Source organism: Ovis aries, chromosome 26 (genome assembly GCF_016772045.2).
Source record: "Ovis aries strain OAR_USU_Benz2616 breed Rambouillet chromosome 26, ARS-UI_Ramb_v3.0, whole genome shotgun sequence".
In the NCBI taxonomy this organism is placed as follows: domain Eukaryota; kingdom Metazoa; phylum Chordata; class Mammalia; order Artiodactyla; family Bovidae; genus Ovis; species Ovis aries.
In genome coordinates this window covers 36659026-36684996 of record NC_056079.1, presented here as the reverse complement: position 1 = coordinate 36684996, position 25971 = coordinate 36659026, and the positions used below count along the sequence as shown (strand labels likewise).

Here is a 25971-nt window from a genome sequence, read left to right as displayed (position 1 = left end):
TTATAGTCAATCTCTCTCTTTTTTTTAAACCGGAAGTTTATTTCCCTTAGTCTACCTGCCAGATGTAGTTCACAATGACAGTTATTTCTTCCCATAAGTCACATCCATTCTCAAATTTAAAATTTGCTCCCTTAAGCGTATGTGATTAAAAATTATGCCATTAGCTTTTAAAGTGTTTAGCTAGCGTGACATCACTGGGATGGGTTCTTGTAACAACTGCCTTCAGAAAAGTTGGAGGAAGACTTACTGGAATGTGTTATAAAATCAGTCTTAGTGTAGTTATAATCTCAATGCCTGAATTTTATGTGAACCTGAATTTAGTTCCTGGATTATATGTATGTTTTTGTTCTTTCAAAAGGTGTTTACATTAACTTCTTTCAACAGAACCAAACTGCACCATCTGCATTTTCTAGTGTAGTAGAAAAAAATTGACAGGCTTCCCTGGTGGCTCAGTGGTAAAGAATCCACCTGCCAGTGCAGGAGACGTGGGTTCGATCTCTGGATCGGGATGATCCCCTGGACAAGGAAATGGCAACGTGCTGCAGTTTTCTGGCCTGGGAGATTCTGTGGACAGAGGACCCTGGCAGGCTACAGTGGTGTAGTGAAAGAGTCAGCCTAAACAATGACAACAAGGGAAAATTGGCACAGTGATTTAATATTATTTTGCTTATGGTTGGATTCATTTCTTCCTAAATTAGCAGGTCTTAAAATACAGATCTGTCTTAGACCATATGATAAATTAGGCTGGGTTAAGTTTTAGCTGGAGACAAATGATTCTTCTGATCTGGGTTGTTTAGCTTTGTTACAATAGTCCACTAATATCATTATAAGGCTTATATTTGAGATAATTTTTAAATATCAGTATTGAGATGGAACTACCAGCCCTGAATTTTGATCAAAATATATGTCTCGTCTAAAACATCTACAGTAAAGTTCATTGTTTGCAGTCAAGGGATTTAAATCAGTTTGGTTTGTGTTTTATGGCTGGTGTTAATTTGTATTGACATTCCATTCACAGGTAGGGAAACTGTATTACCATAGCAAGTGAGACTTGGTACATTACTACTCCAAAGTTTAGTTTTAAGCTGGCTATGATCAGACAAGTGGCTTTCGCTTGGTATTCTCAGCAGCAGTCCTGTGGGCACGTTAATGTGTTTAATTGCCCTAATGAATGTCTAGTTAGCAGAGGCTTTGGGACCTCGCAGCAGATTGTGTGGCGTGGGCTGAGGTGGCGATCTTGTCTCTGAGTGCTCTCTGTTCCAGTCTTTGAGAAGTGAAATTTTTTCTGATAATGTTTTTTTTCCTTGAATTTTTGTTATATTATTATTATTGGTAACAATAACAATTGCCCTTATGGAGCCTCAGTAGGGTCAGGCTCTTGACATACGTTGAACTCTTTGCTACCACTCAGATAATTTCTAATAAAATTTGAGGTGATAAAGTGTATTAATGTAGTATATAAACACATGTTTATATTGATAAATAAGCAAATAAATGTTAGGCCAGTTCTGCAGACCTGTAGGCTTGTTGTGTTACACTTTGTAACACTTTCCCCACTGTTAAAATGAGGGCAGCAGAGGTGATTGAACCGCCCAAGGTCACACGGACAATAAATGGTGAAACTAGGATTACACCCCAGGTCTGATTAAATTCCACACTTTCCGTCACTTTTAAAATGTTTGCCTTTTTAAAATGTACTGCCTTTTAAAATGTTTCCTCTTGAAAAAGTTAAAGTTCAGCTGTTTTATAAGTGCATATTATTTTGAACTAAGACGGATTCTATATAAATTCTATGTGAGATGCCTAATTTTTCCCCCAAATAAAGCAACAGTGTTCTTGAGTATGTAGGTTAATGAGGCTCAATGTTAAATGTATCCAGTGCTCAGTGGAGAAACAAAACCAACTATTATAGAAAAGTACAAAGGAGGTGGTGAGAATCGCTAGGTCGGTGATTCGATGTATAGTTGGTCTTCCAGACTTTTTGGCGTATAGATATGTATATGTGTATTTTTTCAGCAAAAATAGTTTTATACCATGTGCTGTCTCAGTTCAGTTCAGTTCAGTCGCTCAGTCGTGTCCAACTCTTTGCGACCCCATGAATCGCAGCACGCCAGGCCTCCCTGTCCATCACCAACTCCTGGAGTTCACTCAGACTATATCTATCGAATCCGTGATGCCATCCAGCCATCTCATCCTCTGTTGTCCCCTTCTCCTCCTGCCCCCAATCCCTCCCAGCATCAGAGTCTTGTCCAGTGAGTCAACTCTTGGCATGAGGTGGCCAAAGTACTGGAGCTTCAGCTTTAGCATCATTCCTTCCAAAGAAATCCCAGGGCTGATCTCCTTCAGAATGGATTGGTTGGATCTCCTTGCAGTCCAAGGGACTCTCAAGAATCTAAAAGGATCAATTCTTCGGTGCTCAGCTTTCTACACAGTCCAACTCTCACATCCATACATGACCACTGGAAAAACCATAGCCTTGGCTAGATGGACCTTTGTTGGCAAAGTAATGTCTCTGCTTTTGATACGCTATCTAGGTTGGTCATAACTTTTCATAACTTTTCTTCCAAGGAGTAAGTGTCTTTTAATTTCATGGCTGCAGTCACCATCTGCAGTGATTTTGGAGCCCCCAAAATAAAGTCTGACACTGTTTCCCCATCTATTTGCCATGACGTGATGGGACTAGATGCCATGATCTTCATTTTCTGAGTTTTGAGCTTTAAGCCAACTTTTTCACTCTCCTCTTTCACTTTCATCAAGAGGCTTTTTAGTTCCTCTTCCCTTTCTGCCATAAGGGTGATGTCATCTGCATATCTGAGGTTATTGATAATTTCTCCTGGCAATCTTGAGTCCAGCTTGTGCTTTTTCCAGCCCAGCATTGTGCTGTCTAGTAACTCATCTTTCATTTATTATATACTGGCCACCATTCCGCAGCATCATGAGTTGATATATCTTCATTAAAATTGTCCTTTTCATTTTTTTAAAACTAATGTTTTTAGTTTAGAACAGTTGGGGTTTATAGACTATTGCAAAGCTAGTACAGAGAGTTCCCCTTTCTCCCCTGTCATCAACATCTCACCCTAGTGTGGTGTGTTTGTCAGAACTAATGAGCCAATATTGGTACGTCGTTATTAGCCAAAGTCCACGCTTCCTCAGGCTTCCTTAGTTTTTATCTCTTGTCTTTTTCTGTTCCAGGACCCCAGCCAGGATGCCATGCTTGAGTCCTCACGTCTCCTCGGGCTCTTCTTGCCTGGGACAGTCTCCTAGACTTCTCTTGGTTTTTATGACTTGGACAGTCTGCGGGGCACCCTGGTCAGATATTGTCGCGTGCCCCTCAGCTGGGATCTGTCTGGCATTTTTCTCCTGGTTCAGCTGGGGTTGTGTGTCTTGGGGAGAAAGACCGCTGGGGCAGAGTGTGGTTTTCATGGCATCATTTCAAGGCTACCTCCTGTCTGCATGACTTTAACCTTGGTGTCCTGGCTGAGGGGGTGCTTGTCAAGTTCTCCTGTGAACTTCCTCTTTGCCCCTTTTCCATTGGTGCTCTTGGGAAGAAGGCAGCTCCCACGTCAGGAGTTCAGGGTCCTGCTCCACCTCCTTGGGGCAGGCCAGGGAATCTCCCCACGGTGTTTGGAATCTTCTGCACAGGGCGTTAGTCTGCTCTCCCAGTTACTCATTTATCCAGTCATTGATTTATGTCTTTGCAGACTGATGGATGTTTATGTTGCTGTTATAGTCGGATACAGTACAATCGTATCACTCTAACGGCTCCAACTGTGGCCAATCAGAAGAGCTTTCAGTTGGTTCCTATCTTCCTTGGCTATACCTTTTTTTTGTAAGAATTTTTTTTTTTGATGTGGATCATTTTTAAAGCCTTTAGTGAATTTGTCACAACATTGTTTCTGTTTTCTGTTTTGTCTTCTGGTCATAAGACATGGCTCCCTGACCAGAGATCGAACCCCAACCCCCTGCATTGAAAGGGTTAGTCTTAACCATGGGACCACCAGGGAAGCCCTCATACCCTGTTGTTGGGAGTTAATAGCTCCCTTTTTTCACATAGCTGCTCGGTATTCCATTGTACAAGAATACGATAATATATCTAATCCCCCTTGGTATTCCATTGTACGCGTATACCATAATATATCTAATCCCCCTTGGTATTCCATTGTACGCGTATACCATAATATATCTAATCCCCCCTTGGTATTCCATTGTACGCGTATACCATAATATATCTAATCCCCCTTGGTATTCCATTGTACGCGTATACCATAATATATCTAATCCCCCTTGGTATTCCATTGTACGCGTATACCATAATATATTTAATCCCTCTTTGATAATTTAGGTATCGGGTTTCTCACCATTGTAAACAACACTGTGATGAGCAGTCTTCAAAAAGCGTACTTATGAAAACGTTGTTTGGTCATCCTGGAGCGGTTGCTGTGTTAAAGGGCCTGCCAGCATTACTTTTCCAGTGTCCCTGACTTTCTCTTAAGGCTCTCTTAAGCAGATTTCTGAGGAGTGAGCATTTTCACCTGACCCGGGAAAACAGTGGTGTGTTTATCACTGTTGTCGCCTCCCTTTTTGCTTTTTTTTTCATGTGATCAGGGCTGGTGGTGCAGGTGGCACCAGAGGTCCCGAAAGCTGCTTTGAGACTAAGTCTCCATGTCTCTGTCGCCCCAGCCTTATCTGTCAGCTGTGGCCAATCTTGTTTAAAACTTCCATCCACTCCCCTCACCCCCACCACTGTATTATTTGCATTGAATTTATGGATGGAGTGATGAAGGGCAGAAAGTTTCCTCTTGCTTTTTCTATGCCAGACTGAAGCCAAGCCTAACTGCATTATTGTCTTTAAAACTATTTTATTGCAGACAAGTACTCATCTTGCTCATCCTTGTGGTCATTGTATGCAGATCCCTGTCTTCTGCTAACCTCATTCAGATTATCTTGCCTGTCTTTTGACAAGATTGCAGACTTTCCCTTTTCTTTTGTGAATAGGCTTTGTTATAATCAGCTTTGTTTTCCTCTCTGTTTGTGGTATTTCTGAATTTTGGCTCACTTTTATCTCCTATTTTCATTCATTGAGGGCCTTTTAAAGAAGCGTCACCCTTCTTATTTCTAAGCAGAAACTTAAAGGTAAATAAAAAATAACCACAGTTTCGCATTCTTCTCTGGCCAAGTGCATCCAGTTATCCAGGGCTAATGTGTATCGTGGGTTTTAAATTCTGAGGTTTACATCTGTAGCATTTCACCCACTCTGCCTGTTTTAAACTACCTTTTAAACCCTTCTTGATGCAGTAGTGACTCTTCGTTTCCTTAAAATCCTCTTTGCTTTGAAATGGTCTTTTCTTAACTTTGATAGCATTGCTGCGTGCCAGCTGCCTGACCTTGATTGCATTTCTTAACTTCTCTTTCTGTTTCCTCATCTGAAAGTGAGGCTCTTCAGTAGCAGCCACCTCACTGGACCGAGTGTTGACTGGACGAGATCTGCTGTAGTGCCTGGTGTGTGATATTGCAGGTATACTCTGTAAGTATTCCCGCCATCTTTTCCTCTCCGGCTATCTGGCATACCTTGCTTTACTTGTCTATGAATGTAAAACTGTTAGCTGCTCATCTGTGACCAACTCTTTGTGACCCCAGGTCTTACAGAACCTGGCAGGACTGCAGCCCGCCAGGCTCCTCTGTCCATGGAATTCTCCAGGCAGGAATACTGGATTGGGCTGCCGTTCCCTTCTCCAGGATCCTTCCCAACCCAAGGATCGAACATGAGTCTCCTGCACTGCAGGCAGATTCTTTACCATCTGAGCCACCTACCATTAATTAGATTAAGAAAAATGGTTTATCATAAGTAAGTTTTATGCTTCCTTCAAACTGATTTTAAACTTTTTGTCTTGAAATGGTTAAGGACTCACAGGCAGTTGTAAAAATACAGAGAGGGTACAAAAGGATACAAAAATATCCTTCACCCAGTTTCCCACAAAGGCAGCTTGTACAAGAGCAAAGACAGAAGGACCTTGGTACAACCCCCAGCGCTCACTTGGATGTCTCGTTTTATAGGCGTGCGTTTGTGTGTGTGTAGTTCTGTGCCCTGGTACAACCCACAGACCTTACTCTGTTGTCTCCAGTTTTACACACGTCCATTTGTGTGTGTATGTAGTTCTGTGTAGTTCCATCATGTGTGAAACTGAAATTCACTCAGTCATGTCTGACTTTGCAGCCTCATGAACTGTACAGTCCATGGAATTCTCCAGGCCAGAATACTGGAGTGGGTAGCCTTTCCCTTCTCCAGGAGATCTTCCCAACCCTGGGATCGAACTCAGGTCTCCCACATTGCAGGCAGATTCTTTACCAGCTGAGCCACCAGGAAAGCCCAAGAATACTGGAGTGGGCAGCCTGTCCCTTCTCCATCAGACCCATCACGTGTAGATTTGCATAACCCACCGCCACAATCAGGACACAGAACTGAGGCATCAACCCAAGGCTTTCTGCTTGCTGCTCCTTCATAACTCTCCTTCTGCCCACCAGCCGTGGGTAACCACTAATCTCCTGTCCGGCTTTATAATTCCGTCATTTTGAGAATATTATATAAATGGAATTATGCAGCACGTGACCTTTTGAGATGAGCTTTTTGAAGTCCTCATAACGCCCTGAGATGCCTTCTCGCTGATCTGTATATCAGCAGTTTCTTTTGTTCTACTGCCTGGTACTGGTGCGTGGTAAGGATGCGTCACAGTTTAGCCATTTGTCCTTTGGAAGCACATTTGGGTGGTTTGCTGTTCAGTGCCACTACGATAAAGCTGCTGTGAGAATCCACGTGCAGGCGTTCTGTGTGGACCCGAGTTTTCATTTCACAAATGCTTAGGAATACAGTTCCTTGATCAGACCTTTTTGGGTGGGCTATTGAAAGCATCTTTGCAAATACATGCTAATACCATCCCCACTTATATATAAAGGCAATTTAAGTAATATACGTTGTCATTGTCCTTTGTTTTAAACTATCTGTATGAATTGTGGCTTGCATCCAAAGTATAGAATCCTGTCTTCTTTGTACTGTAATGTAATGTGTACTAAATAAATATTTCATTTGGCTAACGAATCCCCTTTCATATTTTATTAACATGTTTTCTCGGGTATATTATTGTTCTCAGATACTAAATTTGAGTGGGAGAGATGTTTCATATAATGGTTTCTCTGGTTTTCAATTTTCTGTGATGTGGTAAGATCAATTTTTAAAAATACCTCTAGATTAGCACAAAAAATCAGCAAGTCCATCATTGACTAATGTCTGGCAACATTTCAGATAATCTGTAGGTCCGTGCTGATGCTTTTTGCTTTCCAACATCATGTTTGGGGTTCTAAGATGTTTCATAAAATCATTGCCTCCAAGGTTTATAATAAATGATGAGTCATTATTCAGATGAAGCTACAAATACTCTTTCGACATGTGAAGGGCTTCTATTGATGGTAGCCATGGATTTAAGTAACTTTATTAACACATTTGGTATATTGTCACCCTGCTTACTTAACTTATATGCAGAGTACATCATGAGAAACACTGGGCTGGAAGAAGCACAAGCTGGAATCAAGATTGCCAGGAGAAATATCAATAACCTCAGATATGCAGACGACACCACCCTTATGGCAGAAAGTGAAGAGGAACTAAAAAGCCTCTTGATGAAAATGAAAGAGGAGAGTGAAAAAGTTGGCTTAAAGCTCAACATTCAGAAAACGAAGATCATGGCATCTGGTCCCATCACGTCATGGCAAATAGATGGGGAAACAGTGGAAACAGTGTCAGACTTTATTTTTGGGGGCTCCAAAATCACTGCAGATGGTGATTGCAGCCATGAAATTAAAAGACGCTTACTCCTTGGAAGGAACGTTATGACCAACCTAGATAGCATATTGAAAAGCAGAGACATTACTTTGCCAACAAAGGTCCGTCTAGTCAAGGCTATGGTTTTTCCAGTGGTCATGTATGGATGTGAGAGTTGGACTGTGAAGAAAGCTGAGCACTGAAGAATTGATGCTTTTGAACTGTGGTGTTGGAGAAGACTCTTGAGAGTCCCTTGGACTACAAGGAGATCCAACCAGTCCATTCTGAAGGAGATCAGCCCTGGGTGTTCATTGGAGGGGCTGATGTTGAAGCTGAATCACTCCAAAACTTTGGCCACCTCATGCGAACAGTTGACTCATTAGAAAAGACTCTGATGCTGGGAGGGATTGGGGGCAGGAGGAGAAGGGGACGACAGAGGATGAGATGGCTCGATGGCATCACCGACTCGATGAACGTGAGTTTGAGTGAACTCTGGGAGTTGGTGATGGACAGGGAGGCCTGGCGTGCTGTGATTCATGGGGTTGCAAAGAGTCGGACACGACTGAGTGACTGAACTGAACTGAATAATTTGGGCCTCAGAAGTCCACATAAAGATGATATGAATTATAGACATTGGACAGAATCAACTGATTTGATCATTTTTGGCTTTCCCAAATACAACTATCTTCTAGCCTTAAAGTAACTAATAAAAAGTTCTTTGTAAAAAAAAAAAATGGAAGAAAAGAAAGAGAATGAAATATAGAAAACTGATTCTTAACTCTGTTCGAATTATCTCATTAGCTTTAAGAATGAAACAAGAACCTACAACCAGGCCAATTAAGTTAGAATCATTGAAAGTGCCACCCAGGCACTGGTATTTTTAAAACACGCTTCCAGGTACTTCTGATGTTTAGCCAAGGTTGAGAAGCCCTGAACCAACAAACAGCAGTCTCTCTGCTCTTGTGTCTTTGCTTTAGAATGGGCTAGTGTTTCTGCTTCCTGCACACATCTCCCACGTATTAGACTGGTGGATTCTGCGTCCCTTTTACTTATGGCTCTGCCGAGATGGATATTTTCCTAAGGGGGAAAAAATCACACCTGTGGACTGTGGACACATTTAATCTACACAACACAGCTTTCATAAGAATAACAGAAGAATGCCTGTGACGGTGAATCAAGTACCAAAACAGTGAGAAACTGTTCAGAGAATTACTAAAAAGTCAAAAGGAAGTTAGATTTGGTCCAAGGCATCCCGTGGGTGGAAACCTTTTGGGGACATCAGAATGGGTTTAGAAAACCTGCCCAAAGTGTCGGGGTGAGAGATCCTGTTTATAGATGCTGTGGTCAATTTTATTAGTTTATTTTCTTTTAAGAATGTATTGCTTTGCAAAATCAGTATTTGCTTGCAACAAGCGAGAGTGTGCAGGGATGAACAACAGCAACATCCATTCCTCCACACCGTGTTCACAGGTGCGAATTCTGCACCTTTTCCTACATTGAAAAAAGTATGTTTAATGACATAAGATTTGTTAGGTGTTTTGTTTTTTTTTTTTTTTTTTTTGCTTTTCAAGTAGGATCATCAGTTCAGTCGCTCAGTTGTGTCTGACTCTTTGCGACCCCATGAATCGCAGCACGCCAGGCCTCTCTGTCCATCACCAACTCCCGGAATTCAGTCAAACTCATGTCCATCGAGTCAGTGATGCCATCTAGCCATCTCATCCTCTGTCATCCCCTTCTCCTCCTGCCCCCAATCCCTCCCAGCATCAGAGTCTTTTCTAATGAGTTAGCTCTTTGCATCAGGTGGCCAAAGTATTGGAGTTTCAGCTTTAGCATCAGTCCCTCCAGTGAACACCCAGGGCTGATCTCCTTTAGGATGGACTGGTTGGATCTCCTTGCAGTCCAAGGGACTCTCAAGAGTCTTCTCCAACACCACAGTTCAAAAGCATCAATTCTTCAGTGCTCAGCTTTCTTCACAGTCCAACTCTCACATCCATACATGACCACTGGAAAAACCATAGCCTTGACTAGACGGACCTTTGTTGGCAAAGTAACGTCTCTGCTTTTCAATATGCTATCTAGGTTGGTCATAACGTTCCTTCCAAGGAGTAAGCGTCTTTTAATTTCATGGCTGCAATCACCATCTGCAGTGATTTTGGAGCCCCCAAAAATAAAGTCTGACACTGTTTCCACTGTTTCCCCATCTATTTGCCATGACGTGATGGGACCAGATGCCATGATCTTCGTTTTCTGAATGTTGAGCTTTAAGCCAACTTTTTCACTCTCCTCCTTCACCTTCATCAAGAGGCTTTTAATTCCTCTTCACTTTCTGCCATAAGGGTGGTGTCGTCTGCATATCTGAGGTTATTGATATTTCTCCTGGCAATCTTGATTCCAGCTTGTACTTCTTCCAGCCCAGCGTTTCTCATGATGTACTCTGCATATAAGTTAAATAAGCAGGGTGATAATATATAGTCTTGACGTACTCCTTTTCCTATTTGGAACCATACTCAATACATTATTCTAAAGCTTTGTTTTCCTCCATAATAGGTCATGGCTGTTTCTCCAGATCAATATATCAGATCTAACTCTTGTTTTCAAAAAGTGAATAACATTTTCAACATACATAATTTATTCAGCCATTTCCATGTGGATGGATATTCAAGATGGCCCCTTCCTTTTTTCCACCATAAACAGTGTTGCAACACGTATCTTTGTATGTATAACTTTTGTATCTAAAGTATTCTTATAACCTGTGGTTTGGTTTTCTTCAGATTTCTTAGTTTCTGTATATCTTCTCTGATAGAATCAGTGAATTAAGGTCAGTTGAATTCCAAGTAATTGGCTTCATCAGGGCATTGTTGGGCATTAGACAGAGAATCAGTTATTTTAGAAATGGCTCTGAATGGATCCTAATGACCGTAGGTATTTTACATAGCTTCTAGAATTCCTAAGGTTTTACCTCAACAGGCCAACGGATGGGCTTCCTGGAGGTCCTGGAATCATCTGATGTTGACTGAAAAACTGTGTACAGCGACATCACTTTGCCGACGATGGTCTGTCCAGTCAAAGCTATGGCTTTTCCGGTAGTCAAGTACGGATGTGAGAGTTGGACCATAAAGAAGCTGGGCGCCAAAGAACTGATGCTTTCGAACTGTGGTGCTGGAGAAGACTTTTGAGAGTTCCTTGGACAGCAAGGAGATCAAACCAGTCGATCCTAAAGGAAATCAACCCTGAATATCCACTGAAAGGAATGATGCTGAAGCTGAAACTCCAATACTTTGGTCTCCTGTTGCGAAGAGCCGACTCACTGGGAAAGACCCTGAGGCTGGGAAAGATTGAAGGCAGGAGGAGAAGGGGACAGCAGAGGACAAGATGGTTGGGTGGCATCACCGACTAGATGGACATGAGTTTGAGCAAGCTCTGGGAGATAGCAAAGGACAGGGGAGCCTGGCGTGCTGCAGTCCATGGGGTTGCAAAGAGTAGGACCCAGCTGAGTGGCTGAACAGCAAATCCTTGTGATGGCTTTCATCAGATTTTCAGCAGAGCTGTTCCCTCAAGAAAGACTGAAAACAGATAAAATCAAATGGTAGTTCTGAGCCTCAAGATTCTATAAAGGGATCTTTGGGACCACAGGGAACTTTTGAGTTTCCGTTGATAGCACATTTAAATCACAGTGTCCTCTTTCTGTAAAGACTGGATTGAGAGAAGTTTATCTAACTTTCCAGATGACATCAACCTAGGAGAGATGACTAGTGCCATACAGAGCAGACTCTCGATTCAGAATCATCTGGATAGCTTGTGGCAGCGTTCTAAATAAAATCAGCAAGGGAATTCCCTGGTGGTCAGTGGCTAAGACTCTGAGCTCCCAGTGCAGGGGGCCCAGGTTCGATCCCTGGTCAGGGAGCTAGATCCCACATGCTACAACTAAGACCCAGAGCAGCCAAATAAATAAAAATTAAAAAAAAGTTTAATAAATAAATAAAATCAGCAAGAGGAAGTATCTGCAGGAGTTGAGGATGGGCTCACAGAGGCTCCTCCATCCATGGGATTTTCCAGGCCAGAGTACTGGAGTGGGGTGCCATTGCCTTCTCCACCTGAGAAGATCAGCTAGAGTTTATTTGACCACAGGCTTCTGCAAGCCTCTCTGTGATGCAGCTGCTAAAAACAGGCGCTAGGCCACACCTGGTGGTTGTGTTGACGCCTGTGACCCACGCTTCGGTGAGACACGAGCAGAGCAAGGAGATGGGTGATGGGCTGAGAAGTGGAGACACTGAGGATCCCCCGGGAGGGGGGCGGGGAGTTTGTTATTGGAGCAGAGGGAGAGGGTGTGAGAGAGCAGCGCAGAGAAAGGACCGCCCGGACCAGACGGTGGTTTGCAGAGCTTGTGCTGTGGATCTCAGGTGCTCGGTGAACATCTGATGAATGGAAATCACAAGGCAAAGGATTTTGACTTCATCTGAGCTCTAGTGAGGGCTTCCCTGGTGGCTCAGCTGGTTAAGAATCCTCCTGGAATGCGGGAGACTTGGGTTCAGTGCCTGAGTTGGGAAGATTCCCCTGGAGGAGGGCATGGCAACCCACTCCAGTTTTCTTGCCTGGAGAATCCCCATGGACAGAGGAGCCTGGTGGGCTACAGCCCGTGGGGTTTCAAAGAGTCGGGCACGACTGAGCGAGTAAGCACAGTACGCAGCACAAGCACCTAGTGAGAGGTCTCCAGTGATGGGGTGGGGCCCTGGAAAGCCATGACTTGGAGCCTAGTGATGGGTGGCCAGGACCGGGGCTCTGGAAGGAATTGTGCTGTGAGTGAGAGGTTGTGCTGTAGGACTTCAGTACCCTTTTCATTGGATCATCATATTTCTTCCCTCAGGTACCTGAATTCTAGAAGTGGAGAAAATTCTAGGATAATGTTGCAGGCTCTTTTAAAGTACTTTTTTGATGCTTTTAACTTAAAGGCTACGTGACTGCCAGTACAGGTATTTTTAAAGGTGCCGAAATGTTGAACTGTAACAGGTTTATATCTGAAACGTGCAGTGCACAAATTATTCCACTGTTAAACCTGAAGTAACTAGTCTAGACTTGTAGTGTATGGTTTAAGAGTTTATTTTTGTTTCTTTAGAGAGGAGAAAAGCCACATTCTTTTCATGCTACAAAAAGAGTAAAAAAGGAAATTTCACCACTTCCTGGCTTCATTGTGGCCTCCGGGAACACAGGACACTTATCTCCATTGGGCTAATTGTTCTGAATCCTGACTCGGATGATAAAAGCTCTGTGCGGAATTTGTGTCCTGCTTGTTGTCTGCACAAGCCTGCACCTGAGTCTGCACACTGCCCTGCGGAAGTCTGTGGAAGTGTAGCTCTGATACTTCTCTTGGTTGAGACGCAGATATCTCTTATTGTCGCTCAAATAATTGAAACAGTGTCAGAATCCTTTAGAAATAAAGGATGGAAAGGTGGAAGTAAATATTGTCAAGTTTTTGAATATAAAGTTTTGAAAGGAAAAAAGAAAAACCTGTATCTCACACTAGTGGTTTTAGAACAGGGTGGGAGCTGCTGCCACTTAGGACCAGGGTTTCTACTCCTTTTTCTGGTGCCAGAGATGTTAGGTTAGGGGTGGGCTGTGCCCCCTGCTGGCTTGGCCACCTGCTCTCCCGAGTGTTGTTTGCTCACTTGCAGAGAGGAAAGGGTAGCACGCACACCTGCAGAGCGGCACTTAGCCCGTGCTGGGACTTAGCACATGTTTAGGGAGCTCCCTAAACATTCTACAGCTGTGTCTTCCACTGTACCCCCCCCCCCGCCCTGAGCGCCTCTTTTTTTTGCTGATTCAGCAGATAATGTCATTAATATGTCTTGTACCATCTTGAACGTGGCATATCTCAAGGTAATGTGTATATTCCCTCCCCTGCCCCTTCCTCCTCTCCTACTGAACCTACTTCTGCTCTGTCCGCCTGTCTCTTCTGTTTTAATGAATGGGGCCTGCTCACCAGACATGCTGGGGGCTCTGGAGGCTTCCTCTCTGGGACTGAATTCCCGCTCCACCATTTCACACTGCCTGACCTTGGACAGGCTCCTTAATATCTCTCAGTCTCAGCTTCTTCAGTGATGAGTAAGATGGCAGTTCATCTTCTAGAACTGGGAAGACTCACTGAGATGAATACACGTTACCACTTAGTGTCGTTCCTGACATGTAAGTAAGTAAGTTGATCACTTACGACCCTCGAGCTGGAAGTAGGGTGTCAGCCCGCATCCCTGTTCCTTCCCTTCACCTGGGAGTCGTCAGTGCTGTTGATTCTGCCTCAAGTCTCTCTCCTCTTTCTGCTGCTGCTGTTGCTGCTGAGTCGCTTCAGTCGTGTCCAACTCTGTGCGACCCCATAGACAGCAGCCCACCAGGCTCCCCCGTCCCTGGGATTCTCCAGGCAAGAACACTGGAGTGGGTTGCCATTTCCTTCTCCAATGCATGAAAGTGAAAAGTGAAAGTGAAGTCTGTTGGTCGTGTCCGACTCCCAGCGACCCCATGGACTGCAGCCCACCAGGCTCCTCTGTCCGTGGGATTTTCCAAGCAAGAGGACTGGAGTGGGGTGCCATTGCCTTCTCCACTCCTCTTTCTAGTCACTGCTTTTAGGGTCAGGATTTCTTCACTTGAATCCACTACTCAAAAGAGGTTCATAACCCCTCAAAATTATTTGTACATTTTTTGACATATGTGCATTTTTCCTTAGGAAAAGGCTTTTAGCTTTTCTTTTTTTAAGGCTTTTAACTTTGATCACTCACTTTCGCACAGGTTGGTGACCCAGAAAAGGTGAATACTAACTACTGGCGTAGACTCCTCTCTTTGTCTATATTCGGGAACCTGTAAATGGACATTCCTCCCCTGGTCTCTGTGCCTCTGATCTACTCTTTTATTTTTTAATTTTAGAATATTATTTACTTACTTATTTTTTCATTTTTATTTGTTGGACTCACCCCATGGCGTGTGGGATCTAGTTCCTGACCAGGAATTGAAGCCATGCCCTCTGTGTTGGAAGCGTGGCGTCTTAACCAGTGGACCACCAGGGAAGTCGCTCTGGTCTGCCCTGCGCTCTTGCTCAGTTAACTTTTCATTATTATTATTGTTGCTCTTGGATCCTCATCCTCCTCGCTTGGTTGTGTTGACTCCCTGTTGCCTGGTAGTGGCTGTTCTCACCCTGACCATATGCTAGAATCACGTGAGAAGACTTTTTAAAACACCAATGCCCAGTCCCCATCTTGACCAATTAATTGATGCTAGCAAATACCAGACATCAATTCTGTCTTAAAGTTTCCCAGGGGATTTTGACATGTAGCCAGAGTTGAGAGCCTCAGGGCGGCAGGATGGTGCGCTGATGAGAGTCCGCATGGCCCGCAGGGACCGCAGTCATCGCCTTTTCCAGCCTAATCTTCCGCCTCTTCCCCCGTTCACATCCTGTCACTTACACTCCGGGCACACAGTTCTTGCTGTTCTTAGAACAGACTCTGAGCTTTTGCCTGTCCTGATCTCTCTGCCTCAAATGCCTTCTGCTTTTTCTCTGCCTGGTCCTCTCCATCACAGGCCCTCCCCTCAATGCCAGAGACAGTCGCAAGCCTCCTTGTGCAAATTCCTGTTACAAAGGCCTTGTGCTATATTAGTTATTTCTGTGTTGGTCTGCCATACCACACTGAACTCCTAGAAGGTAAGATCCTTATTTATTTCATCTCTCCTGGGCTTGGCACCAGCTTAAGAAGCTCCCTGAGAGTCTAACAAATAAATAAATGAAAGAGGAAAACAGCAGCCCACTCCAGGGATCAGGAAATTTATGGGGTTGGGGAGTGTAAGTAAATATAGTCTAGCAGATGGGGTGAGGAAGGCTTGGCAGAAGTTTTATCCTCTAATATTGCTTTGAATTTGCTACAACACTGCCTCTGTTTTATGCTTTCAGATTTTTTTTTTTTTTTTTTTTTTTTGGCTGGGAAGCATGTGGCATCCCAGTCCCCAGACCAGGGATCGAACTCACATCACGCTCGTGGAAGGTGAAGTCTCAATCACTGGAAGGCCAGGGAGATCCCCGCTATTGTTGCCGTTTCATACTTTTGTAAAAAGGAAAGATCGTGTATATGCGTTTCTCATGTGGGACTGGGAAAGTTGAGACCAGCTTTGAGAATAGCCCCAAACACTGTTGAGCATAAAGTCACGTCATATTTGTCTCATGAGATGGTCCAGAGATTTCTGAATGAGAGATGGAGTCAGCCGCTTCGATGATGGCAGCTGTTTATTTTGCCCAGTGGATGGTCCCAACTTAGTTACTGATTTAAAGATATCCTTATATGGACAGCCCTCCAGACGTTATACGTTTCTAATTTTGATCTCACCTCTGGCCTTTGTGTTTTAGCTGCTGCCTTCTCTTGGCTATTTTTAATGCTTTTTTTCTCAGTGTGTCTCAGAATTGTCCAACACATTCTAAAGAATCATAACTTAAATTTGATTGACTCCTCCTTTTCTTCAGTGGCCAGAATTAGTTAAATTTTGAAAGAGACTACTTTTGGTAAATAATCTCAGAGAGACTCTCTTAGATATTGTGCGGGAGGATGTTTGAGGTTTTATCCTAATTATTTTTCTGAACACTGGCCCACCACTCCACTCTTAGGAGTAAGAGATGGCTTGTTTAACACTTATACAAAGAACAGTAAGTACTAATCTGATGTTGTGATTTGCATGTATTTCTGATATGCTGCGTATTAACAACTAGCATACTCTTTGTCTAACTGGCTGTTTATTATCCTGTAATCCTGTATCATATGTTAGAGTTGAATAATGAGAACAAAAATTTTCTTATTCAAAATCGAAGTATTGGTTGGAATTTATTAATATACTGCTCTTTTATGTATCCATCATCTTATTTAAAAAGAGGGTTTTGTGGTTTTTTTTTTTTTTACTTTTAAAAATTAAAGTATAGTTGTATAATGTTTTATAAGTAACGGGTCTACAGTATAGCAATTCACAACTTTTAAAGGCTTTGTTCCCTTTATACTTACTATAAAATATTGGCTGTGTTCCCCATGTTAAGCCTTAAAAATCTGGATTTATCAAGAATTCTTCCTTTCAGTGTAGTTTACTTGAAAAGATCTTAAGTCGTGAAACTGAAAAGATTAATTTTTAGTTAGTTTTTAGGAGCCTTTTTAAAAAAAAAAAAAAACAGATCTGACTCAAAGAATTGGATGATGTTCCCTCTCCTGGCAATTGGAGAGACAGGAATAGAATGTCAAGAAAAAGAACAGACCACGTCTTACAATGTGAGCATTAAGGTCTAAAATGGGTAATTGTCTCCTGTTTCACAGTCTACAGATACCCCAGTACTGCTTGTCCACCCTTGTGTGAACCAGGGTCTCTGTAAAGAAACTGGTCTCTGTGTTTCAGAGAACAGCTATTATAATTATTGGGCTGTTACAGTTCTGAGAGCTGAGTTGTTAGTCCTTCTTTGCTTATCGCTGATATTTTGAAAAATGAGCCTTCATGGGAATGTTTGTTAAAATGAAATATACAGTGCTTGAGACAGAATCACGTACATCTATCTCAAGAGATAGATAGAGCCTCTGCTCCCCGTATTGAAACCTCCTGGATTCTTGTAGCCAAGTGAAGTTAGAATCTCTTACAAATATTTCAGCTCCTATAATTTGCGGTTGATTTTGAACCACTTATTGCCAAAGTGACCACTTCTCAGTGTGTCTGGTTGGGAATGGACTGCATCCATTGACAACAAAAATATTAAAAATTAGAAAGTACATTCTTGATTTCCCAACTCTCTTGGTAAACTGACACCAAGTGTCATGTTTCCCCACACTTGGGCATTTTAGGAGGGCTTGGCAGCTTGAGAATAGAATGTAGGAACCCTGAGCACTTACTTGAAATTATTATTTGTAAAACATTGCCACTTTGGACTGCTGTTAATGAGGGTCCTTTCAGCTTTACCCTGCAAGTTTCCTCTAAAAACTTAAAAGAGTCCCAAAGTAGGATAGATTCTCTACTATGTACAGGTGGTTCAAACACAATTTCCCCTTCCTTATTATTTTATGTAGGTAAAATATGTATTTTTTAAAATCTGTGCCAAGTACCGTCTGAGTGTTATATGTGCATTAACTCATTTTTACAACAGTCTGTTAACTTGCCTGTGGTGGCTCAGTTAGCAGGTAGTGAAGTTGGGATTCAGATGAACCCAGAAGGGTAACTCTTATTAAAGAATTTGCCTACAACCTACAGTCCTCAGATAGTCTTAAATTTCAAGTTAGGAAGTAGGGTAACCCTTATTCTAAAAAAAGTTGTAGATGCTTCTGAAACAAATTTAATTGCTTGTGGATTGAAACAACAGAAATAAATATTAACTGATCATGTACCAAAAGATTTTGGAAGTTAATAGCTTGTTGCCCAGTTCTTAACAATTTTCCTATAATTGGATGGAATAGACTGAGAAGGGGGCATTTATCATTAGTGGTTCAGCATAACTGGTTCATTCAAATCCCATTCACCAGTGCAGTTTGATTTGTGGTAGGTGAAGTTTTTACCTATACATTATCTGTGAAAAAGAGGTCTCTAAGCAAGTAGTATAAGATTACAGGAAATGTTTACTTTTTTCAACGTAGCATAATATTTTCAAGTACTTTTAGTATACTCTGTCAACTGTCTTTAGTATTTTCATCTTAAAAATGAGAAATTCAGCTTCATATTTGCTAGATTCATGTAATAAAACTTCAGTTAAAAATTTTTCAGTTTGGATATATAACTACTTGAAGCCAAATTAGACTGGAATTAGAATTTTGTTAACCCACCTTTTGATTCATGTGGCTTAAAATCTTGTTTTTCGGGGCTTTTGTTTCCTGCCTGAAATCTTAGATTTAAGGTTTCTTGTTTTGCATTAGCTTGAATGCTAATAAATCATAGAGGTTCAGATGATACTTAATAAGCCTATGCTTGTTTTTCCATTGAAAGTGTTTTTATTACATGAGACATTAGAGCAGCTTTGTTTGAATCTGACAGCCGTGCTATGTCTGTCTAGCAGTTTAGTAAGCCCGGCATCTCCCAGGCAGAATTGTTGCCTCAAGAGAAAGAGGGAAGGACAGTCTCCAATCTTTTAACTGAGTGGATGCTAATATTGGGCCATATATGACCCTGTGCTCTAGTACAGAGTGAACTTCAAAGGGAAAAATATATATATAGGAATCTGGCATCTAGTACAAACCAGGTTCTGTCCTTGATGATACAGCTATGTCTGTATTTCTATATTCATGCACATCTGTCTACCTAGCTTGCTATGTATGCATAAACGTGTGAGTTTGTTTATTTAACAGAATGTTTGGAGAAGGAAATGGCAACCCACTCCAGTACCCTTGCCTGGAAAATCCCATGGATGGGGGAGCCTGGTAGGCTACAGTCCATGGGGGTCACAAAGAGTCGGACACAACTGAGTGACTTCACTTATATATTAAGCAACAGGCACTGTTCTGCATTCTTTACAAATATAAACCCATCTAATCTTCATAGTCACCCTATGGAGTTTGTATATTGTTATACCCTCTTTAAAGATGATGAACCTGAGGCACAGAGAGAGAATTAATTGCCCAGAGTCAGCAACCAGAAACTAGAAGTGATGAAACTTGAAGAAGCCCGGGCAGTCTTGCCCCAGCCTCCATACTCTCATTGGACACTTTTCAGCGTTGATTTGGAGAAAGGAAGCGACTTTATCAGTGGTCTAAACAGCTGTTAACTGGCAGAGCTGAAACCCGTTTCCCAGACATACACAGTGCAGACATGCGTCACAGCGTTCCTTTTTCTCCGACTTGCACGTGTTGCTGGTTCTCTATAATGTTCTTTCCACTTCTTTCGCTGTTGAAAGCTTATCAGCAGGCAAATTCACATGTTACTTTCTCCAAGGTGCCTTTCTTGACTAAGCCCACCAGAAGATTCCTGGTGGAATGGATTTTTACCCTTTGGGATGCTTACTGATTACCCTCGTATATGGTAGAAAGTGCATATGTATGCCGTCATGTCTTCTATCAGATTATAAGCCTCTTGAAGGCAGCACTGTCGATAACACCATGTTGCGCTACAATCTTGGGCACCCTGCGGTTCTTTGAAATCTTGTTAATGCTTGGGGGTTTTGGAATGGCAGGAAGCAATTGTTTAGCAAGTGTCTGTTAAATGGATGACTCTTAGGAATGCATGGTGAGGATCAATTTTCCCCGTGGACTTCTAAGATACTTGAAAAGATCAACTGTCTAAAATAAGTATTTAAACAGCAGCAGTAATAATGCTGCCTTTATTTTTACAGTCCTCATACAATTGTTATAAATTATGCAGAATTAACTGTCTCTCAAAGTCTTAAAAAAGAACTGTCTTGAAGAACTGGCTACTTATGTGTATATATATTTTTAGCTTACAGAAGTGCAGAAGAAAAGGTGGTTTATTCTTTGAATCCGTTTTCTCTGCTCACGTGTGCATAAATGGTACTCTTAATCCATTTCTGAAGTATTAAGATGGACTGAACAGCTGTGAACGGGGCGTGCTGCAGTCCATGGGGTCGCAAAGAGTCGGACAGCACTGAGCGACTGGACTGAACAGCCAGGAAGTACACCCATGTAATCAGTCTGAAGGCCAGGATAGAGAATCATCTTTTAAAAAACTGTTTTATTTGTTTATTTATTTGTGGCTGTACTGGGTCTTCGTGGCTGCACCCAGGCTTTCTCTAGTTGCGATGCGGGGCCTTCTCGTTGTGGCTTCTCTTGTTGCCGAGTGCGGCTCCCACGCTCTAGGGCACTGGCATGCTCAGTAGTTGCGGTGTGAGGGCTTAGCTGCACCTCGGCATATGGGATCTTCCCAGACCAGGGATCGAACCCGGGTCTCCTACATTGGCAGGCAGATTTTTTTCCTTTTCCCACATAGTCACCAGGGAAGCCAGAGAAGTCATTTAGCAGAGAGCTGTAGCATTGAAGGCCACACAGATTAGTTTAGCCAAAAAGTTTGTTTGGGTTTCCCTATAAAAGGATACAGAAAAACCTGAATGAACTTTTTAACCAACCTGATATTTGTTTCTAATTATAGGATGAAACAAATAAAGCTTAAACTTAACCATTTTAGCAGTTTCACATTCAGACCGTATCACTGTTTCATTTTAGTTTGAGTAACGTGCTGGTGGATATGGCAAAGTAATTGTAGTAATCAGAATTGTGGGTTTTTTAAAAAAGAGAATTGTGCATTTTTAAGAGTAAGATAGACACAGATTAGTCTGAGAGGGTTTCATTGGAAAGTAAAGGGATGGACTGTTTACAGACCGTTTGGAGATTGTGTGTCTGTGAGCTTTTGCTGTGTAACAGGCCTCCTAATTCTAGCAGCCGGGAAAAGCAAGCCTGAAGTCTCACGGTTCCGTGGGTCACCGGGGTGACTCTTCTGGTTGGATGGAGCTAGCCAGTGGGTCTCTGAAGTCAGCTGGCAGCCTGGCTGGGGCCACCTGGCCTGGGGTGGCCTCCGAGCCTGTGGGGGCCATCGTCGGGCTGACTGTGGTGGGGCTTCAGTGCAGATGGCAAGTCTGTGCCCCACGTGGTCTTACCCTCAGAAGGTTAGGTGGGCATCCAGGGGTGGTCTCGGTGCCCTGAAGTGCAGCTGGAGCCGGGGGCCGGCTCCCCCACCCCAGGCCTGCACTCAAGTCTCTGGTTTATGCTTGCTGTTGCCCTGCAGACCAAGCCCAGAGTCAACGTGGGTCCAGGGAAGTAGGAGCTGATAGGGGGCTATTACCGTCCCATTGCCCGGACACGGGACTTGTGCGAATGGTCACTCAGTGTCCCGCGGCTCTGAGCCAGCCCTCGGCTCTCAGCATGCGCTGCTGGAGTGGAGGAGACCTGAGCCGGCTGCCCAGGGGCACAGTTTTCAGAGCCGAGTTTACAGGCCCTGGCTTCTCTGCAGCACGTCACGATTATTTGGAGCCCCTTTCAGCCTTTTATTCTTTGAAGCTTTGAACTGTCAAAGCAGGAAGCCTCTTACCCTCCCTCAGTAACGTCCCAGTCGGGGGCTGTGTGTGTAAAGGCGGCAGTTTACTGGGAGCCTGGGCCCGGCGGGCGCCAGTGGCCGGAGTCCTTGCTGCCCCTTGATCTCACACCGCCGCCTCTGTTTTACGGGGCGGGCGGGGAAGTGGACTCATACAGGTCAGCTGACATGCCCCAGGTCAGAGTGGTGCCCAAGGTCAAGCAGCCGGGTTAGGAGCTGCCTTTTGAACTCAGATCTTTCTGACTTTCTCCCCAGTGGACTGGTGATGATTTTTTGGGTGGTTTTTTTTTTTTTTTTTTTGAGCATGAAGATATTGAGTACTCTTCATGCCATCCTCTGAAAAACTGGTGATCATGAAATGTGAATTTTTCCCCTTTTCTGCTTCTTTCCCACCCTGTCCCTTCACTAGTTGGACTAAATCACCAGGTTTAATTTGAAGATGATGAATACCTCAGAGAGGAAACTTTACTGCTGGTTCCAGATGTCCTTTTTAAAAATATGTTAGAATAATTAATCTCTCTGTGACTCTTGGAGATTTCGAAATAAAATGCAGAATCCTGAGATGGCCTAAGACATATATTTAAAATTTTAGGGGAGAGGGATAAATCAGGGCTTTGGGAGTAGCATGTACATACCATATAAATATATACATATATACAAAATAGATAAGAGACCTACTATATATTAGCACAGAGAACTATGCCCAATATCCTCTAATATCCTGTGTAGGGAAAGAATCTGAAAAAGAATATGTTATAACTGAATCACATTGCTGAACACCTGAAATAAACGCACACTATAAACCAACTATACTTGAATAAAAAAGTTAATTCACATTCATGAGAGATAACCATCATTTCAGAATGAAATTGTGCCCCCTGACTCGTGTGCTCCCCTAGTACGCAGCACAGAGCCGCGTCTTCAGGGTCGCAAGAACCGTATATGTGCCGGGTGGGGCATGGCGGTCTGTCCGTCTTACTCAGACATGAGCTCCTGGACGGCGCAGAGGCCTTGTCTTTCCTGACTCCTGGGTCCGCAGCACTGGGTCCCAGGGTGGGAACGTTCCAGTGTTTGTTACCCGGTCCCATACCTGGACTCCGTGCCCGGGGACAGACTCTGTTCTGCTTGCCGTCTCTCCTCCGTTTCGTCCGTCTGCCCTCTTTTTAGTCCTTTTTTTCTCTGTTCTAAGTCATCTTCCTCCCATTTGTCTGAGTTCCCCAGCTTTCCCTTTTTCCCCCCCTCTCATTGGCAGTTTTTCTATTCACTATCTGGTTTTTTTAAATGTTTTATATTGGAGTATAATTGATTTATGATGTTGTGGGTTAGTTTTAGGTGTGCTATCTTTGTGACATGTTGAAATGATGGTATCTTAGATATATGGAGTTCAATTTAAAATATTATTAAAATTAATTTCACCTGTTTATTTTAACTTTTTTAACGTGACTGGAAATTTTTGAATTATAGAAGTAGCTTGCTCCAGAGGGTCCTTATCCAGGTCAGTTCATTAATGTGAATTTTTGTTTTGATTTCTTGGATCTGCTGGACTGGAGACCCACAGATCACCTCCCCTCGCTGGCACGGCTCTGCCTCCCTCCCCCCGCCCACAGTGTGTGACCTCGAATAGGAAGGCTTTCCCTTGCTTTTAAATGATGCACAGAGATCTCTCTCTCCTGTCATAGGTATGCCCAGGACAGAGTACAGTTGACTTCTCCATTCTTCTCTCTAATGAAAAGGAAACAGCAGGGTGACTCATGGACACTGGAAGATACGCTATTTACTTTGGAATGTTTCAGTTCTTGGATCTTGGGACAGGTGTGGCCACTGTTGAAAGAAAAGTGTAGTCACACTCAGCATACTTGACATGTGAAGAACTGGAGCACTGCCCAGCGTCCCCTGCCTTCAGCGTCAGGGACGTGGGGTCCACTCCCTGTTTCTCTCTGATGCCAGATTCAGTGCATAGGTGCTTATGGTGTATTGGCATTGTTGTTTGTTGAGGGAAGAAGTACTGTTTGGCTTAGAAACTCTTTGACTGCACCATGACATAGTAAGTTAAGGATCACTGTATCGAAAATAACCTCACGACGTCCTCCTTTGGTGTTGAGAACTCCAGAGTAAGTTCGCAGTGGATCACAGAGAATTGATCGTATTCATCCGAGGTCAGCCATCTTTGATAAGTACCAACTTCTTTCCTCTGGGCTCAGGGTGGGGTGCCCCACTGCAGGGACTTGGGTTGGGGCGGTTGATGAGCGCAGACAGCTACCATCTCATGGGGGGTGAGCAAGTCCTGGCTTCCGCTGCCTAAAGCTGGGCTCTGGGGGTGGAAACACCCAGACTGGCAGCCCACAGTTTTTGTAAACAGCCAGGAGGGGGATTGTGCTCATGCCAGTGAAAACCAAGCCGTTCGCCGCTTCGGGTGGCATGCCCCATGGGCCGGTGCTTCGAAAGGACAGGGTCAAGTCTTGAGGTTCCGTCACCTGCCTGCCTGTGCCACAGTTGACCTGGGATCTGGGGAGCTGAGCAGAATAAATCTCCTGAAATCTAAACTGACATATGACATTTTAAAATTAGAAAACCAAATAGCTCCGACAAGATTTGCAGGATTATAGCTAAATAGTTAATATGGAAGACACGCCATGGAGTGGCTAGGAGGCGGGGTGGAATAATCCCGTGTTGATTTAGCAAAAAGCGTGGAACAAGCTGTTGAATTTCCCTGTTTGCCCAAATGTTTAAAAAACAAAATGGGAAAATGACATCTCCCAGAGATGTTCGGAGATTTGATTGATGTTCATGCCTTGATATCTCTCATGAAGTACCCAATAAGAGCGAAATATATCATAAGAACTAGAATATCCACAGCAAACTAGTGTGAACCATCTTGAGTAGATATTAAGGAGTTTGGTGTCCTTGGCCCAGGTTGCACTTACTGAGGCAGTTGTATTTTTCAAAGAAAGTTCAGTGTCATCTCTAATTTTCTTTTGAATATCAGCTGTGTACTTGGGGTCTTTAACGGTCAACTTGAGCTTCAACAGGATTTATAGATGGTCTGTCATCTATAAAGGACAGTTGACCAGTTCTAGCCAGCCAGGCAGTTAAATGCACTTCAAAATGCTTCTTGCTAAGGATGGTGCCTTTTGCGAATATTTGAGATGTTTATTCTCAGTTGTAGTCTATTAGTAAACCTGCATCCTCATAGCAACTCCTTGGGAGGTGCAGAAGACAAAGCCAGAGAGCAAATCAATGAAATTAGTTCATTATGTAGCGAGAAAAGAAAAAAAGCTTTCGTTTAAGGTTCTTTGTTGATAGACTTATTGGTATGTGTCTTGGATGCCTGTTCAGTTTCACATAGTACCAGATCTCGGCTTCCCTGGTGGCTCAGTGGTAAAGAATCCGCCTGCCAATTCTGGAGACGCAGGTTCCATCTCTGGATAGGGAAGATCCCCTGGAGAAGAAAATGGCAACCCACTCCAGTATGCTTGCCTGGGGAAATCCCATGGACAGAGGAGCCTGGCGGGCTGCAGTCCACGGGGGTCACAAAAGAGTCAAACACAAGTTAAGCAGACCAAACAAGAGTACCAGGTCTGATCGTGCTGCGTAGATAATCTGACTGAACGTCCCTTGGCTTGGTTTTTTTTTTTTCTTTTTTCCTTGTGAAGAGCGCACAGCACTGCCACCTTGTTGCTAAAGTTTTGTCTGATTTTAAAGAGCTGAAAAATCCAGTGAGTGCCTGTGCTGAAAAAGAGCTCGCCCTCTCCGTGGGCCGGCACTTGTGAAAACAGCGAGGAAGGAGATAGCACCAGGGGACCGCATTCAGTAATTAGCATAATCACGATGCTCTGCGTTGTTCGCAGGGCACGCCCCTTGGCCGGGGCTCCCATTAAGAGGACACCGACGTTGTCCCAGTGAATAAATCCCGGCGCGTATGGTGCAGATCAGCGAGTTCCTGCGGGCTGCGCCGGTGCGGTTAATTTTAGCCGGGGGTTTGTTCTATGAGTTGTAAAACTATTTACCCGAGTAGAAGTTAGTAAGCTGAAATGTGACTTCTCGGCCAGTGTGAGAGAAGCCTACTTTAGACTCAGACTGTGTTGGCGATCCGGAGAGCGGTCTCTGAAGGATTGCAGTTCCCATCTCCTTTGAAAGTTCTT

The 25971-nt window shown here is 43.4% G+C and overlaps 1 protein-coding gene across 10 annotated transcripts in view; it reads left to right on the top strand.

Annotated features, from left to right (window-relative positions):
• SLC20A2 (solute carrier family 20 member 2) overlaps positions 1-25971 on the top strand; it is a 110916-nt gene that overhangs the window by 9577 nt on the left and 75368 nt on the right. For 8 of the 10 annotated variants that reach the window (XM_027962673.3, XM_060407168.1, XM_060407165.1 and 5 more), the window contains one exon: positions 1-25971. This exon is cut by the window's left edge and continues 3790 nt beyond it. The exons of the other annotated variants lie outside the window; for them this stretch is intronic. The gene's annotated coding sequence lies outside the window, so the exon portion shown is untranslated. 10 annotated transcript variants of the gene reach the window in all.